We start from the raw sequence: 16,437 nt of genomic DNA, 5'->3' as shown, positions 1-16,437 counted from the left end.
AAGAAATCCTAAGAAAAGCAGATAATGTCCTGGCAGAAAATTACCAGTACCTTTTCCGTTAAGTTTACGGACATTTCTGTTAACCCAAAAACGAAAAAAAATCTGTAAACGTACAGTATATCCTGTGTACCTTTTTTATTGGTCATTTCTGTTAATGCAAAAATCAAAATACGGAAAAACACCTGTGAAAAATTATTACAGAACATTCCTTCATATTAACACAGAATATTAGCCGGAATTTCTACGGACTTTTCTAACAGTGTACTTCTCCATAATATCGCAAATAAAAAATGTTATCGTTAAATTGAGGCTTCGACGGGAACATAAACCTCCGTTTCACAATCTCACAGCTCGTGGTCAGTCTACTTTTGGATAGTTTAGACATCATGGCATATAATCAAAAACCTTATGGAGAAAATGAACAGGATTTTTACATCCAGAACCACTCTGTGGAGCTCTATTCACCTATATTACATTAACTGAGAAGACAAGACGATCACTGAGCGTAACTCCTCCGTAGCTTTGTTTCCATTTAATTGCCAAGCAAATTTTAGGCAAACTTTTGAAATGTCCATCAACTGGTTTGGACGACTAAACCTGGCTAAACAAGTGGCCTTGGCCATCTAACATTACTAACTGGAGCAAAAGAAGTCGTCTTGGCCATCTAACATTGTTAACGGAAAGCAAATCAAGTCGCCTTGGCCATCTGCTGTTGCTAACCAGGAATTTGGTTCAATGGAGCAAGTTTTAATTGTTCTTTAATGTCAGTTCATGTTTCAAGGCATCTGACCAGATGCTTTCAGAACAGCTGTTGTAAAACCCTTCCTAAAGAAACCCAGTCTAGATTGTTATGCACTGACACATTATAGGCCAACAGATATCCAACCTTCCATTCATCAGTAAGATACTTAAAAAAAATACAGTTTCAGTGCCAGTAAACTCCTTTCTAAAAGAAAATAATATCCTTGAGGAATTTTAATCAGGCTTTACAAACAAACCACAGCACTGAAACGGCTCTTAATAAATTAATCAGCGACCTCAGAATAAATGTTGAGAAATGTTTTCGGGGCAACTTCGGGTTGTGCCCCGACACAGATCAGACCCAAAAGGAGGTTACACTCGAGGAAAGATGTTCTGAGGTAGCTGAAAAAATGCTTTTTCAGTGAAATAAAGACACGTGGTGAGTCTGTGTCCGTCTGGAAAAGTACTGGTACTGTTGTGTTTATGTTAGGATAGTCAGTTACCGCATTTACGCAAATTCTGGGACTGTATTTTGTTGGCTGTATTGCTAGGCTACTGAGGCACAGCGCGAGACAGAGCGGAACAGACAAATCTCCACACACGTCTTCAGCTCTCTGTCACGGCAGAAGTGTAGCAAAAAGTGACTATAGAAAGACAGCCATTTGGGAGGCCTGCTGAGTTTTAGCTGACTACATAAGTGGATTTCCAGCTCTTGGAGCAAAATACTTTTTTTTAGCCAATAATATCTGAAACAGATTTGTCTACACATTAACAGATCTCAGTAGCCTACACTTGCAAACACATTTAAAGATTATTTGACACATTTACAAATCTGATTACGCACAGGCGTAGATTTTGGGGGGGACGCAGGGAATATGCCCCCCCCGTACCCTAATATTTAGAAGAGGTAGATTTGTCCCCCTCAAAAAATATATAAGACAACCCACTCCCCAAAAGAGGTTAAAAAAAAAAAAGGGTGAGGCTATTTGCACCCCTGGTACAATTAGAAGTGAATGCTATTCGTACCCCTGGTGCACGTTAACATTAATATGCGTTCCCCCAGCCTGCCTATGGTCCTCCAGTGGCTAGAAATGGTGATAGGTGTAAACCGAGCCCTGGGTATCCTGCTCTGCCTTTGAGAAAATGAAAGCTCAGATGGGCCAATCTGGAATCTTCTCCTTATGACATCATAAGGAGGAAGGTTACCTCCCCTTTCTCTGCTTTGCCCAACCAGAGAATTTGGCCCACCCATGAGAGAGATTTCAAACGAGCAAAGTGGCAGTTGGTCAAGGCCACACCCCCCACTCTCCACCTTGCCCCCCCACCTGGCTCTAGTGGCTGTAATTCTGCACCAAGGCTGAATTTCGCGAAAGAGACTTCAGATACAGTATTAGGGGACCACTAAGCTCTATATAAAAGAGACTTCAGATACAGTACTAAGGGACCGCTAAGGTCTATATAAAAGAGACTTCAAATACAGTATTAGGGGACCGCTAAGGCCTATTTAAAAGAGACTTCAGATACAGTATTAGGGGACCGCTAAGGCCTATATAAAAGAGACTTCAGATACAGTATTAGGGGACCGCTAAGGTCTATATAAAAGAGACTTCAGATACAGTATTAGGGGACCACTAAGGTCTATATAAAAGAGACTTCAGATACAGTATTAGGGGACCACTAAGGTCTATATAAAAGAGACTTCAAATACAGTATTAGGGGACCGCTAAGGCCTATATAAAAGAGACTTCAGATACAGTATTAGGGGACCGCTAAGGTCTATATAAAAGAGACTTTAGATACAGTATTAGGAGACCACTAAGGTCTATATAAAAGAGACTTCAGATACAGTATTAGGGGACCACTAAGGTCTATATAAAAGAGACTTCAGATACAGTATTAGGGGACCACTAAGGTCTATATAAAAGAGACTTCAGATACAGTATTAGGGGGACCACTAAGGTCTATATAAAAAGAGACTTCAGATACAGTATTAGGGGGACCACTAAGGTCTATATAAAAGAGACTTCAGATACAGTATTAGGGGACCACTAAGGTCTATATAAAAAGAGACTTCAGATACAGTATTAGGGGACCACTAAGGTCTATATAAAAGAGACTTCAGATACAGTATTAGGGGACCACTAAGGTCTATATAAAAGAGACTTCAGATACAGTATTAGGGGACCACTAAGGTCTATATAAAAGAGACTTCAGATACAGTATTAGGGGACCACTAAGGTCTATATAAAAGCATCCAAAGAGCACCATGTCATGGGACCTTTAACAGTTTAACAGCTGTATCGCCATGTATGGGCTACTATTAGGCTAATGTGTGGTCATGTGGTAGCTTGATCAAAGGAAGGCTAGTTCCAAGGGTTGTTTTCTCTGCTATTAGTACCAGTGCATACATTAGAAGTGGATATTCGTACCCTGGCGTAGACTACCCTATATTTACTCACAGTTATCCATACTACTCATGTATTACACCTTTTTAGAATATTGCTCTGTGGCCTAAATAAAATCGTTGCAGAGACGTTGATACATACACTTGCGTGGTTCTCGACCTGGGTGGCGGGCCCTGACTTGCGCAATGGCATGCAAGTGATCCAATCCAAAATGTGAAAAACAAAAGATGTGATTTATGTGTATTTAAACTTTGGCCCTTCTGGCTTTAACAAGGTTTTACTCTCCAACAGATTTGTTGTCGAGATGTACATGATTCCTTAAAAAAAAAAAAAAATCATCTCTTAACACGTGATGATGTTTTGAATATGCTGACAGTTTTGAAGAACACAGGAGAATAATAATACCCTTTACATAAATAAAGAAATTAAAAAAAATAAAGACAAATTTACCAGAATGCACGAAATGAAACAATTGCGTGATTACGACCAAACGGACTGAGATACAGTACAGTTGTGCAACGCTCCACACACATTTGCAAATAGTTTTGTTACAATAATGGCCCCATACCGGCGCCATCTCACTCACTCCCTCTTCCTCTCCTTGTAGATCTCCCTTGTTACTTGAACTGATCATCCTGGGCATTTTTATTGCATCTTCAGCGTAGAGGATTGGGATTTTTTTTTTTTTTTGCAACTTGAGTAATACAGTATCTGCTGCCTTTACGTTTGACACCCAACTCCAGCTTCTGTGGCACAGCAGTCTTCGGTGGTGTTGTTTGTTGTGACGTCTGAGCAGTCAGATGCATACACAGTAGAGGGAATTATTTCCACCGGATAATATGACCGGAGACATTTAAATATGTGGGACTTTAAACGAAAACCAACACTAATTACAGGATTACGGAGTATTAGTAGAGAGTGCACTCGAGGCGAAATACTTCCTGAGTTTTGGTCTTAAATATTCAAATCTCCAACTGCTGACGGCGCAAATTTGGCCACTGATTTAATATCATTTGAACATTTTGTCCTTTTTTTTTTTTTTTTTAAAGGTTATTTTTTTGGGGCTTTTCCACCTTAAATGGATAGGAGAGAGACAGCTAGGTGAGAAAGGGGAGAGAGAGAGAGGGGGAAGACATGCAGGAAATGATCACAGGTCGGACTCGAACCCTGGACCTCTCCGTCGAGGCATAAACCTCCAAGTACATGTGCGCCTGCTCTACCCACTGAGGCAACCCGGCCACATTTTGTCTTTATTTTTATCATTATATTTCAGTGGATTTCACATTCCATCTTGTGTCATGCATTCTATGTAGTCTATGTTCATCCTATTTTATCTTGTTTTGCTGTCAGGTGTCTTTTTTTTTCCCATTAATGCTATTCTATGCCTTCTATGTTTGTTTTTTTAGTTTACATTGATTATGGTATCTAATGCCTGTTTTTATTTTTATTTTTACATTGATTCCCTGTTTTATGCACATTTTATGCCGTGTAATCTCCTTCTTATAAAGCACTGTGTGCTGCATTTTTGTACTGAATAGGGCTACACAGTTGAAGTTTTTTAAAAACCAAAACCAGTATAACCTTTTAAAAGAAGCTTTTTCAATGGGTTTTGCATTGTAGCCTACTGGTGTTAGCCAATAGTTTATGCATTTGCTTTTTTGATGTACAGTATGTCATGCATGTTCTCATTTTCCATCAAGTTGTAGCCTTTTGCAGGAGCAGCTCAGCGGATAGGAAGGATGAATGGGACCAAATTGAATATGACAATAATGACCGTAATGCCTTGCTATAGCCTAAGACATTATATGTTCAGTGGCAGCCACGGGAGCAAACGGCCTATTACAGTTAACATAATGATGCTATAGACCTAATCATTTTTCATGGTTTAAGCTACATAATCAGCAGTGGTGTGTGTGTGTGTGTGTCGTCTTTAGTGATATACCACCGCTGATAACCGAGCACATACGATATGAAAAGAGCCTAAAAATAATCCCACAAGGTCACTATGCTGTCATCACTGAGAAGCCTACAACACGTTTTTTTGCAAACATTATGTAACACAATTGGAGATTAACATCAAACAATAGCATAAAACCCGATACGTCACAATGTACCCAACGGGCCTACTAAGCACCACGGAACACCGCACGCGCTCCATAGCCCATATAGAGATGCTGTATGCTGGTAATTTTCCTTCACGCGACCTATAGGACAGCACCGAGCCATCCGTTATCTAACCGGCAGCACTGGGTTTTTTTTTTTCCAGCCGTCTGCTCTGCGGGTCTTACCGCGGGTGATGGCCGGCCGAGGTGTCCTTGGTGTCGGTGGTCGGAGGAGACGGGATGGCAGACCAGACGACGGTATCACGGCTGATGCACGAGCTGCACAGTTCCGGTGATGAATGAAAGACAGGCAACCCGGCTCGCTCGGTGATACACTGAAGACTCGACACGACCCACAAGCCCCTCCTCTCCCAGTCCCCCTACGTCAAGCCTCCGTACTGGACTCACTGGAGCAGCTCAGCATGACCGCAGCCCTCCCCCTCTCCGCTATCGGGGTGTGCGTGCGTGTGTGTGTGTGTGTGTGTGTGTGTGTGTGTGTGTGTGTGTGTGTGTGTGTGTGTGTGTATGTGTGCGTGTGCGTGTGTGCGTGTGTGTGTGTGTGTGTGTGTGTGTGTGTCAGTATCAAAAGGAACGTGCGGAGACTTCCAAGGAGCAAAAGCAATTGGGTAGCACACCTAATTTCTGCCTTTTTTTTTTCGGTACCTTTGCGTTCAAGTGTTTATTTAAGTGGATAATAATGGCATCAGAACTACAAAAACTAAAGAACTAAAAGGATGAAACACGTAGAGCCTGCTATAAATAACATCCTGTTTAAAACGTCAGTATGAATTCAAACCATACCGAAATGGCAGGGGCGTAGCACAACATTCTGGGCCCTGTAGAAAGGCATTCTCTATGGACCCCTCCCCGCATCCACAGCTATTCATTCTAGCATCTTTTTGGGCCCTCCTCACATGAGGGCCCTGGGTACTCGGTCCCATTTCCACCCTCACTCCGACACCCCTGCGAAATGGCCCTTGTTCCACCTGAATTACAAAACCGTATTTATTTACTGTGTTTTTAGAACCTCCGAAGCGGTTGATTCTGATGAGGTTAAAAGATATGGAATTTGGGACGTTACTCTCAAATGATTTGTTAGCTAGATTTGACGGAGAGCAATTTGTCTACGCTTCTTCACGTAGTGCCACAAGGATCTATTCTTGGCACACTGCTTTGTTTGTTTTCAAGGTCAATGGCTTGCCTGGCTGAAGAACGTTTTTCTAAGGTTCTTTCCGTAGCGCCGAGATCGAAAAGTGGCTGATGCCATGCCGATGTACCACCAGGGGCATACCATCAACCACTTTACGATCTCAGCGTCACTCGGTTATTTGCCGATGATACAAATCTTCTAGCCACAGGTGAAGATTTTCTATATACATAACCCGTCCATGCAGAATGGAGTTTCTCTTCCCTCAGTAGTTCAAATACAAAGGATAAGAACTCAGATCTGAAAAAACAGATCTATATTATGAAAAGAGATAGAAGTTAGTTATAACACTGGTTTAGGATTGCATCTGAGGGCAGATGTCATGTTTCCAATTAGGAAGTGAGGGATAACAAAGAAACAGCAGCTTACTGTATGTTAATACTTTTCTGGCAAAAAAAAATATATATATATATATATATATACAGTATGACAGCAGGTATAAAATCATCTAAAAAAAGACAGCAATGCACAGTACCTCCCTCTCCGGTCCCACTGAGCTTGAACTAACAGAGCTCAGGACGCCCACCAGTGGAACCTTGTGTGAGGTAACGTATTGACAGGGAGATACAGTATGTCCCCATCTATGCAATCAATGCCTCTGCACAGGTCCAAACTGCTGATAGGACCACAGTCACATTGATTTAAAAAAGTAATTTAGTTCATTTGTGCTCTCCCAATTGCCATCTGGCTTTGACCTCCTGGGTCATAAACAGTATTTCCACCACTGACATTATTCCCTTCTTTATTTCTGTATGATCCCTTTCTTTTCTATGCTTTGTTGCATATTATTCATTGTGGACATTATAGTATGACCGAATTGAACCGCAGTTAGCCTATATGGTATGTGTCTTAACCTGTAGGCCACAGGACACCCCATTTTCCAACTTCTTACACGTGCATCAATATCATGACATGATTTTATATATAGAGAGTTATTTTTCAAAAGCTCTCCAAAGGGAACGAAAGAGTGCCGCCTTTCTGTTAAAAACAATACTGTCTGTTATTACGACGTTCTCTCTGGCTTCTAGTGTCACAACTTTCCCCCAAATCTGAAGCTGCTATTGTGTATGAACACTTAACATACATACAATGAATGAATGAATGAATGAATGAATAAATGAATAATAGAATGATTGAATCAAGACACCACAAATTCATCCAGATGCAGCATGCGTATACCCTTTTCAGACAATACACAGAGCAGCTTTCACAAAAAAAGAAGGCTCATTGTCAGCAACACAATTCACAAATCACTGACAAAACTGTTTCAAACGGAAGAAATCAATTCCAATCTTGCCTTTTGAGACAAAGTTAACTTAAGCGCGTCCAAATCGACCAATCAGTCTGATTGTTGGTCATCTGTACGCCAGCGTATTTCAGGGTTTTGTTCATTTCATGGAAAATTGACATTCCTAAATCATCATAGAATGTACGGTACAAAAGAAAATGGGAGTCATGCTCCACTTTTCCCAAATCACACAGCTCACTGTGTTTTTTAATGATATATTTATTTTGGAATCTGCCAACCTCAATGGCCGGATAAGGAATACCAGTTCCCAACTGAAAGTTAGTCAAACTAAAGATGTTTCTCTTCATGTGATCCATGGTCAAAACTTTTGTTTAACACAAGTCATTGATTTTGGCTTTGACAAGAAGACATTTTCAGACTTTGTCAACAATTCATTGGAATCTATTCTAATTGAGTCTTTATTAAGCACACTGCACTCTGTTTAGTCTTTGCAATCTAAAGGTCTCATTTGCCAAAAAACACAGACTGGACTTGAGAATGAAATTTATTAAATATATAAGCTGCATAGTTCACTTTGGAGTCACTGACAAGACTGTAAAAAGACCGGCACTATTCATCTGTGCTCTGTTGTCCTCTACTGTTACAAGTGAGAACTGCAGTTGGGAGTGTAAAAGCATCACATTTCTGCTGATGTTGCTATATTATTATGTTATTGCCCTGAAATAAAGTCCGTTCTGCTCACATCCCATCAACATTTTCCCCAAAAACATTAACATTAACATTAATTGTGTTGTCCTTCTGGGTCAAAACCAACACTTTTTTTTTTGTCACATACCGTTTTTGTCGCTTGAAACACTTTTTTTTAATGCCACCAGTATCGTATCTATACCCCTATAACCAACTTATTACCACTAGTTTTACACTTATTTTTGGAACTGATGGTCTGTAAATTTTATTTATATGAAATAATATCACATTTTGAAAAAAGCAGGAATTGTAAATTATTTGAACTAATAAGATCAGAAGATGTCTATGGATAGTCAGTTTAATCAGGACAATGCTATAAAAAAAATGAATAAAACACCCAAAAGTCAATGAAAGTACCGAGCTGATCCTAAGAGCATTTTAAGGAATCATCCATCCGTGTTATTTTTTTGGCCAATTATGTAGAAAGAAACCCCAAAGTTGGGGTTAAGGCTGGGGCTAGAAAAAGTCATTCACAAAATTGGAATTCCCCTTTACTTTTCATGTTAAGGAATATAATGGCGCAACAGATTTTGTGCATGTTTTGAGCTTTTCAAAAAGAGATAAAGCATTATTGGACATAGTTGGGGAAACAGTGTCCCTAAGGAGAATACCAGGGTGCTGTAGGGAGCACTGTCAATGCAAAAACATAACTAAAAATGACATTTCTTCAATTTCACAAATTACAGTTTTGACCAAATACGTGATGGTAGAGTTGGACAGTTCTCTTTAGACTGTAATAGTTTGTCCACTTCAAATAAATTGATGTTTTTTTCATTTAAATAGATCCTCTTCAACCACCAAAAGTACCATCTAATCGTAGACTTGATTTAAAAACAAGTTATATCTGTAACTTTCTGTTTGAGTGGGACTATAGCATTAAAACTGATATACTGAATATTGGAGGCTGGAGAATGGAAAACACTTTTTTTTTTTGTGTTTCATAAAACCTTTCTAGCCCCTAATAGCTTTGTTGTTAGAAAACGTCAACTGAATTATTTACTGTCATTAATTCCAATTGTCTATTTCTTGATTGTTTTAAATTAAATATACATAGAACCTACGTGCAACACTGACTACATTGTTGCTTAAAAGTGATCCATAACATGGATGCATTAGGTTATTCCATAAATAGGAATATGGCAACCCATTTGAAAACTACCTTTCCCTGCACTCTTTGCAAGGTCCAATTTGACAACCAGCCAATCCCCGCCATGACAGTCTGGCACGTGACGTAGGGTAAGTTCCTGCTGTGGCTTAAGGGAAACATTTCGACATTCAGCCACGGGAGAATCGCACTTTGCGGGTAAGTTAAGACATTTGGCCACACTGAGGCCACCTGAGTCCATATTATGTGTTCTTCGGAAGGGTTTGCCGGAGGTTTCTGTGCACTGTGGGTCAGAAATAGCCTGAATTTCTGATGGAACAAGCTGTCGCACCGTCCAAGGGCCTTCGCTATTTCCTGGTGCTGGTCTCCACAGCTGTGTCTATTGGAATGGCCAAGTTGGAAAAGTTCAGTTTAGGGGGTTTTGGTGGAGCTTTGTTCTTTCTCTCCACTCCGCTTGTAACTGTTCTGTGTGCTCAAATGTAGCCATGAGAGCTACCCGGTTCTGACGCCGACTGCATTCTTGATAGTGAAAAAAGACTGAAAGCCACCCTTTGGCTGTGTATTCATAGCTTGGAGCTGGGTGTCAACACACCGCAAACTGCTCCTTTGCTGTCAGTGTTTGTTGGTCCGTGGATAATGCTAGCTAACGGTACTACCCCTGAATTACACTGTAGGCTACCACACGCATTTTAACTGCGTTTAATACAAACCAATGTATTGAACTTCAACTCCTCGCTCGTTATTTCGCGACATTATCATTTTATCTCGTTGTGCTCATACTTTAAAACCAAGGGTTAATGCAGCTATAGTCAGTGTTGTCGAAGTGAAAGTCTTTCTGCATTGTTGTGTGGTTTTTAAAGTCGCCCAGCTACTGGTGGACAGGTCACCAGTAGCTGGGCTGTTGTGGGATTAACAGCCTTGTGGGCTTGTTCCAATGTAATTGAATGGGTGGGGGGGAAATATGCCTGTAAATATATATATTAATGAACGGTCATAGCCCTTGAAGGTGTTTAGCTACTCTTTGAAGCCTGTCAGTGTGAGCATGTGCAGACTCAGCTGCTGGCTCGGCTTACTGCACCAGGTCAATGCATCAGCATTGCTAATATTATTGACAGCATGCTGTCCTAATGTTAGTAGTCGTGATTTTGTTGAGCAGTAGCTGGGCCTTCTTCATAGTGAGGGAATAGTAGGGCTGCACGAAAAGAGGAAAGTATCTAATTGGGATTATTTTGACGGATATTGGGATTGCGATATGATTCACGATATTGGAGGGAATTGTCATTTTAGTATCATTTTCATTGAAAAAAAAAAATATATTAATTAAATAATACCTGCGATGGCATGTTTTGGTTAAAAGTATGCCCATTGAATTGTAAACATACATTCAGCAGAGCACGCTTCCATCACATCTACAGATAATTTGGCAGCATCCACGGTTAGCAACAGTCTGACGAATGCACGAGTTGAAAAAGTGGTGGCCATCTTTAGAGGGCAACTACTGGTTTTTTTTGTTTGGTTTTTTTTAACCTGGACCCTATTGTCCTATGTTTTTAGTGTCTAAGTGACTGATGGGAACAACAATCTTTGACATTGGTCCAGTATTAAGCGAGATAAACGAAACAAAGCGAAACAAACTGCAATGTAAGTTAATAGGGCAACTGTGCAGCTTGTATTTACGTTTACAAAAGTGCTCGTTTTGCCGCTGACGGGCTCAGATTAATATTCTAAGTGTCTGACAACATTATGGAAAGGATTTGTAAGGAGGTCGTCCTTTCTGTTAAAGTGCCCATATTATGAAATCATCAAAAATCACTTTTTCTGGGATTTGGGGTGTTATTTTGTGTCTCTGGTGCTTCCACACGCATACAAACTTGGAAAAAATTTTTTACATCACTAGCCGAAACGAGGTGGCTAACCGTAGCATGCTAGCTTGTTCAGAATGGCAAAACACTGATACAACACACACTAGTTCACCGTAATCTACAAAACAACTACTTACATGTCCCTATCTGCAGGTATTCCACGCAAAGTTGGAAGTGCGCCCTCGTTTAGAAGAAGTCTCCCTTGTACCGACTGAAGTTGTAGAAACAAACAGCTAGCTAGATGATGTGATCCTTACGTAGCTACTGTGCATGTGCGACTGCCAACAAAGATGTTACAGCAGTGAGAGGTCTCACTCTGTAGCTAAAACAGAGATCTGAACACAGGGTGAAAAGAGGAGCTGCAGCAATGTGCAGTACAACAAAAATATGGTGTTTTCTGAAAATTAAACCATGTAAACCTACTCTGGTACAACCTCAAAAATACAATTATGAACCTGAAAATGAGCATAATATGGCCACTTTAAAGAGTAAGATCCTTTTTTTTTTAAAATAAAAACATCTGCGAAATTGCGTTCGCTAAACCCACCAGACTCCATGTAAATAAACAATAATTTTAGCATCATGAAACACATTTCATTCAAAGTCGACAGAAACAAAATAAAACTATGAAAAGCCCTTTTTAGGTCGTCTTTCCACTTTTCCAACCATCACAACTCTAGTTTTGGTTGAAATGAACACATTCTTTAGCGATTTACATGTGAAAATATGTTTGCTCTACACACGCTAAAAGTATTGTTTTTTTAAAATGGAGTCTGGTGGGTTTAGCTCTAGCGACCTCAGAGCTGTAGGGATCCTTTCCATAATGAGAGAAAATACTTTTTTTGGAGAGAAGTTTTGAGTTTTTCAATTCTATTGGAAGGGTTTACAAATTAAGCCTGCATATGACATGCTAAATGCAGCCTAACGCTCTTTCCATTTTATTCCCGTTATTTCAATCCCATGGAAAGTTTCCATCTTGAACATTCTGTGAATTTTGCAACCCCAATAGCTGTTAGCCAGACAGGTATCATTGCAGCTACCTGTGCTCTCCACGGAGCAGCTGTTCGTTCAGAAACTGGATACACTCCCCTGTGGTCACTGAAATACTGTTCACTGTCTGGGTTTAGCCCAGAGATGGGACAACATAAAATATACCTTTTTAGCAAACATCTAGAGAAAGATGGCGGACAGCCAACATTAATTCTGCACTCATCCCTACAACACTGCAATTAACTTAAACTTATGTCAGCGCTCACGTGATAACAAAAACAAACATAATGTCGGTACACTGGTCTACATGTGCTCGTGGTTTGTTCTAGATATGCTGTTGCCCCCATCCTTCTTTTTCTTCCAATAACCACTACTAAAAAAAGCCAAAACGGTAATGATCTCATTCGTCCATTTATCTGTCTCTCTCATTATCGTTTTGTTTTTAGCTGACACTAATTTAATTGCAATTTACATATTTAAGTAACATAATTACCTACAGTCTAAAATGAGCCAAAATATTATTTAAATCACAAACTATTTAGTCAAAACATTTATTTAAAAAAAAAAAAAGACTAACTCCGATTCTCCACTAAGCGCGTCTGTGCTGCGTTCTGGTTTAGTTCCGTCCTTGTTCTGGCAACGAGCAGATTGTATTGTCTCTACTAGGGTTGGGCGGTAATACGGTATACCACGGCGAAAAAAATAGCAACGGTATCAGTTTACCTTTCTGCTCGCGCCGGCCGCTGCTCGCGCCGGCCGCTGCTCGCGGCGCGGCTAATGTCGGTGCTATCTACGCGGCCACCGTCAAGTTACCGGACTTTTGGCAGCACAACCCACGGCCGTGGTTTCAGCACATCGAGGCCCAGTTCCAGCTGAGAGGAATAACACAGGACGTTACAATGTATTTCCACGTGGTATCGGCCTTAAATTGCCTCAACAACAGCCAGGGCTATGGCGCTGTTAGAGTACGAGGCACTCAAACCATTCCTGTTGGAACTCTTTGAACTGTCGGAGCTGGAGAAAGCAGACTGCCTGCTGTCCCTGAACGGCCTTGGCGACAGCAAGCCGTCCGAGTTAACGGAGAGGATGCTGGCTGTGCTGGGCGCGGCGGATCCCTCATTCCTCTTCGCCCACATTTTCCTGCGGCAGCTTCCAGCACCCGTGCGCACCGGCGCTGGCTGTGGAGGCAGACAGGATTTTCCTCGCCAACTGGCAGCAGTTTGTCCACGTGCTGCTGCCCCCCCAGCACACGTCTGCCCCGCTTGCACTCCACAAAATATAATTTATGTAATTATGTGTGGTTGTCATCACGTGACAGTGTGGAGGAGAAAGTAGTTTTTTGTAAGTTGTTGTTATTGTTTAAGTATTAGTGTTTGGTATTCAGTTTCTGAACGGTGCACAATCCAACAGTTTGGTGACGCCGTCTGAGCCTTACGTCATAAGTTTTAATTAGTCACGGTAATACCGTATACCGTGGTAAAATAGGGAGGAGGTTTGACGGTATAAAAATTTGGATACCGCCCAACCCTAGTCTCTACAAGTACTTTACAGAACAATCCCGTGTTTATCAAGCTAGTATCCATCTTCCACTCCAAGCACTCCTGTAATTTAACTCCGTGCATTCTCTTTTCTGGCGTTGTCCTGATAAAAAGGGTTTGTGCCGTCTTATGTTTTTCCACCTCCAAGACGACACATTGCCAAGGTGCTCCTGAGTAAGGCACCGGACCCCCCAACTGCTCGGGGCACCTTTCCATGGGCAGCCCCCTCACTCTGACATCTCTCCATTAGTACATGTATAGGTACTGAGCATGTGTGTGTGTGTGTGTGTGTAATTCAGACCTGTGTGTAATAACAACAGAGCGAAAACATTGTTATTTCCCCTTGCGGGATTAATAAAGTGTGTATATATTATTATTATTATTATTATTATTGGTAATCTGACTTAATACTCTCGCTGTTTCACTTCCTGCCTGGCTGTCCGAACAGCCCGTGTCTCGCGTGAAATAGACCTGGGGCGTATCTTTATAATGGCCGATAAATGAATATTTAAAAAATAAAATAAAAAACGGACAAAACCCCCTTCAACCATGTTCTGACTGTTGGCGTTGCATAGTTTGTCCACCAGAGGGCGCTCTACAATGTCTCTGTTGGCAACACTCTTTTTGTTGTTGTGTTTTTGTCCAAAGGACTTTAAGTTTCATATCTTAACATTTGTATGTTTATACATTTTATTTATCAGAACTCTATATGTTGATGTTCCTCTGTTCTGTTGTGACAATAAAACAAACAAGTTTATTTTTAAACTGCATTATATTATTTTAGTGAGGACTCATAAATAACTACAAATAACTAATGTTAGGGAAGTCTGTTTGTTTTGTTGCGCGTTTCTGGATTTGTTTTTTAAATATATATCGGCCGATATATCGCGCATCGGATTTTTAAATCGCCAAATATTTGTATCGATATCGGCCTTGAAAATCCTTTATCGGTCGGGCTCTAGTAAGAAAAGTTGAGACTGATTTAACTTTTGGAGACACTCAACCCGCGTCACACTGCGGTGGCCAATCATGTAACTGGCGATCAGACTGGTTGGTGTGTGTTTTTGAGGGGGTGTGAGAGTGCCGTACAGGAAACAGGAAACATCACTGCCTCTATCGCTGCCACAAGAGTTTTAAAACACCAAACACAAAGCACTGAACTGCCCAGGAGTTTGTGAAACAGCTGACGGTTTCCTGAACCAACAAAGCACAGCCCGACCGTCTCTTTCTCCGTGAAATGAAACTGCCGTGCATTGCAAAGTGCGATCAGAAATGTTGAGATCTATAAACGATCTACAAACGACTGTTCTACATCGGGGGGGTTTAAGAACACAACAGGACAAAATTTGGAAAGGACAGTTTCGGCGCAAAATGACGGGTTAATAACGTGTACAGAGTCAAATGTTCTCTGGGATGTTTTCTTGCTAATCGAACGCGTCTCTAGCTTTCAACAAGCTACCGCAAACCGGTGGTTAGCTGCTAATGCTAGCTTTCGGGGAAGAGGGTAAATCGCTATTTTATACCTCTAAGAAGGCTCAAAATAGCACCACACTTCAACGGTAGCATAATGAGGGTCCCTACATGCAAACCGAAGCATTGAGAACTTTGTAAGTGTACAGACAGTTTATTAAAAAGATAGTTTATAAAGACAGTAGCGTTAATGTTTACATGCGGCCGCCATCTTGGATAACGGTCATGACCAGTCGAACGACGAATGCCGTGTAACCAGTAACCTTGCCTTGCACGTTGCTCCGATCTTCACCAGATTTAATACCCATATTGCTCTAATCATTGCGGACATATTTCCCATTTACCTTCATTAGCTCCGCCCAACCGGAAGGCGGCCATTTTTAATTATGCATTTTTCATGTGTTTTACATTCTTTCAAACTCGTTCTAGGCCGTGATTTCAATCTTCTTGAATCTTTGCAGGTAGTATCTGTTGACCCTCATGACGAAAAGTTATCCAGAGAATTTTGATAGTTGAAAAAAGTTACAGCAACTTCCTGTCTAAACAGGAAGTTGTGTTATCTTGGTAACAATTAAAAATCCTATTGCCCCGAAATTTGACAAGGTTGTTTGTCATGGCGGGTTTAGCATCTGTGCCAAACTTGGCGTCGGTCGGCCATTAGATGGTGCTGTTTTAATTTTTTTTTTAATTAATCAGCAAAATATTGATATGGGAAACCTACTCTGTCTAACTACTCCTGGGGCGTGAGTCCGATCGGCACAAAAACTGGCATATAGACTCGGAGGACCCTCGTGACAAAAAGTTATCAAAAGAATTTTAATGGCTAAAACAATGCGCAAGTTACAGAGGACCAACTTCCTGTCGGCGGGTGTCGAAACAGGAACGGTTGTATGTTGCACACTTAGAATGTGTGGACTACACGTGATGTTGCGTCTGCCAGTACCCCCGACTGCAAGAAGGCGAGGGCCCGTTCATCGCTGCTTGCAGCTTTAATTTTTGACTTTTGGTCCTTAAAGGAACA

At 41.0% G+C, this 16,437-nt stretch overlaps 2 protein-coding genes across 4 annotated transcripts in view; one reads left to right on the top strand and one right to left on the bottom strand.

The window, feature by feature from the left end:
- Positions 1-5,799, bottom strand: part of nat16 (N-acetyltransferase 16) — a 45,876-nt gene extending 40,077 nt beyond the window's left edge. Inside the window, exon 1 of one of the 2 annotated variants that reach the window (XM_078276119.1) lies at positions 5,435-5,799. The gene's annotated coding sequence lies outside the window, so the exon portion shown is untranslated. The remainder of the gene's footprint in view (positions 1-5,434) is intronic. The other variant, XM_078276120.1, reaches the window with a different exon arrangement.
- Positions 5,800-9,663: 3,864 nt separating this feature from the next.
- The window catches only part of mtm1 (myotubularin 1), a 34,112-nt gene continuing 27,338 nt past the window's right edge, over positions 9,664-16,437 (top strand). For both annotated transcript variants that reach the window (XM_078276364.1, XM_078276363.1), the window contains exon 1: positions 9,664-9,754. The gene's annotated coding sequence lies outside the window, so the exon portion shown is untranslated. The remainder of the gene's footprint in view (positions 9,755-16,437) is intronic.

Source organism: Sander vitreus, chromosome 19 (assembly GCF_031162955.1).
Source record: "Sander vitreus isolate 19-12246 chromosome 19, sanVit1, whole genome shotgun sequence".
NCBI classification, from domain to species: Eukaryota; Metazoa; Chordata; class Actinopteri; order Perciformes; family Percidae; genus Sander; species Sander vitreus.
Note: the sequence above shows the minus strand (reverse complement) of the source record. Positions and strands in the feature narration are given on the sequence as shown.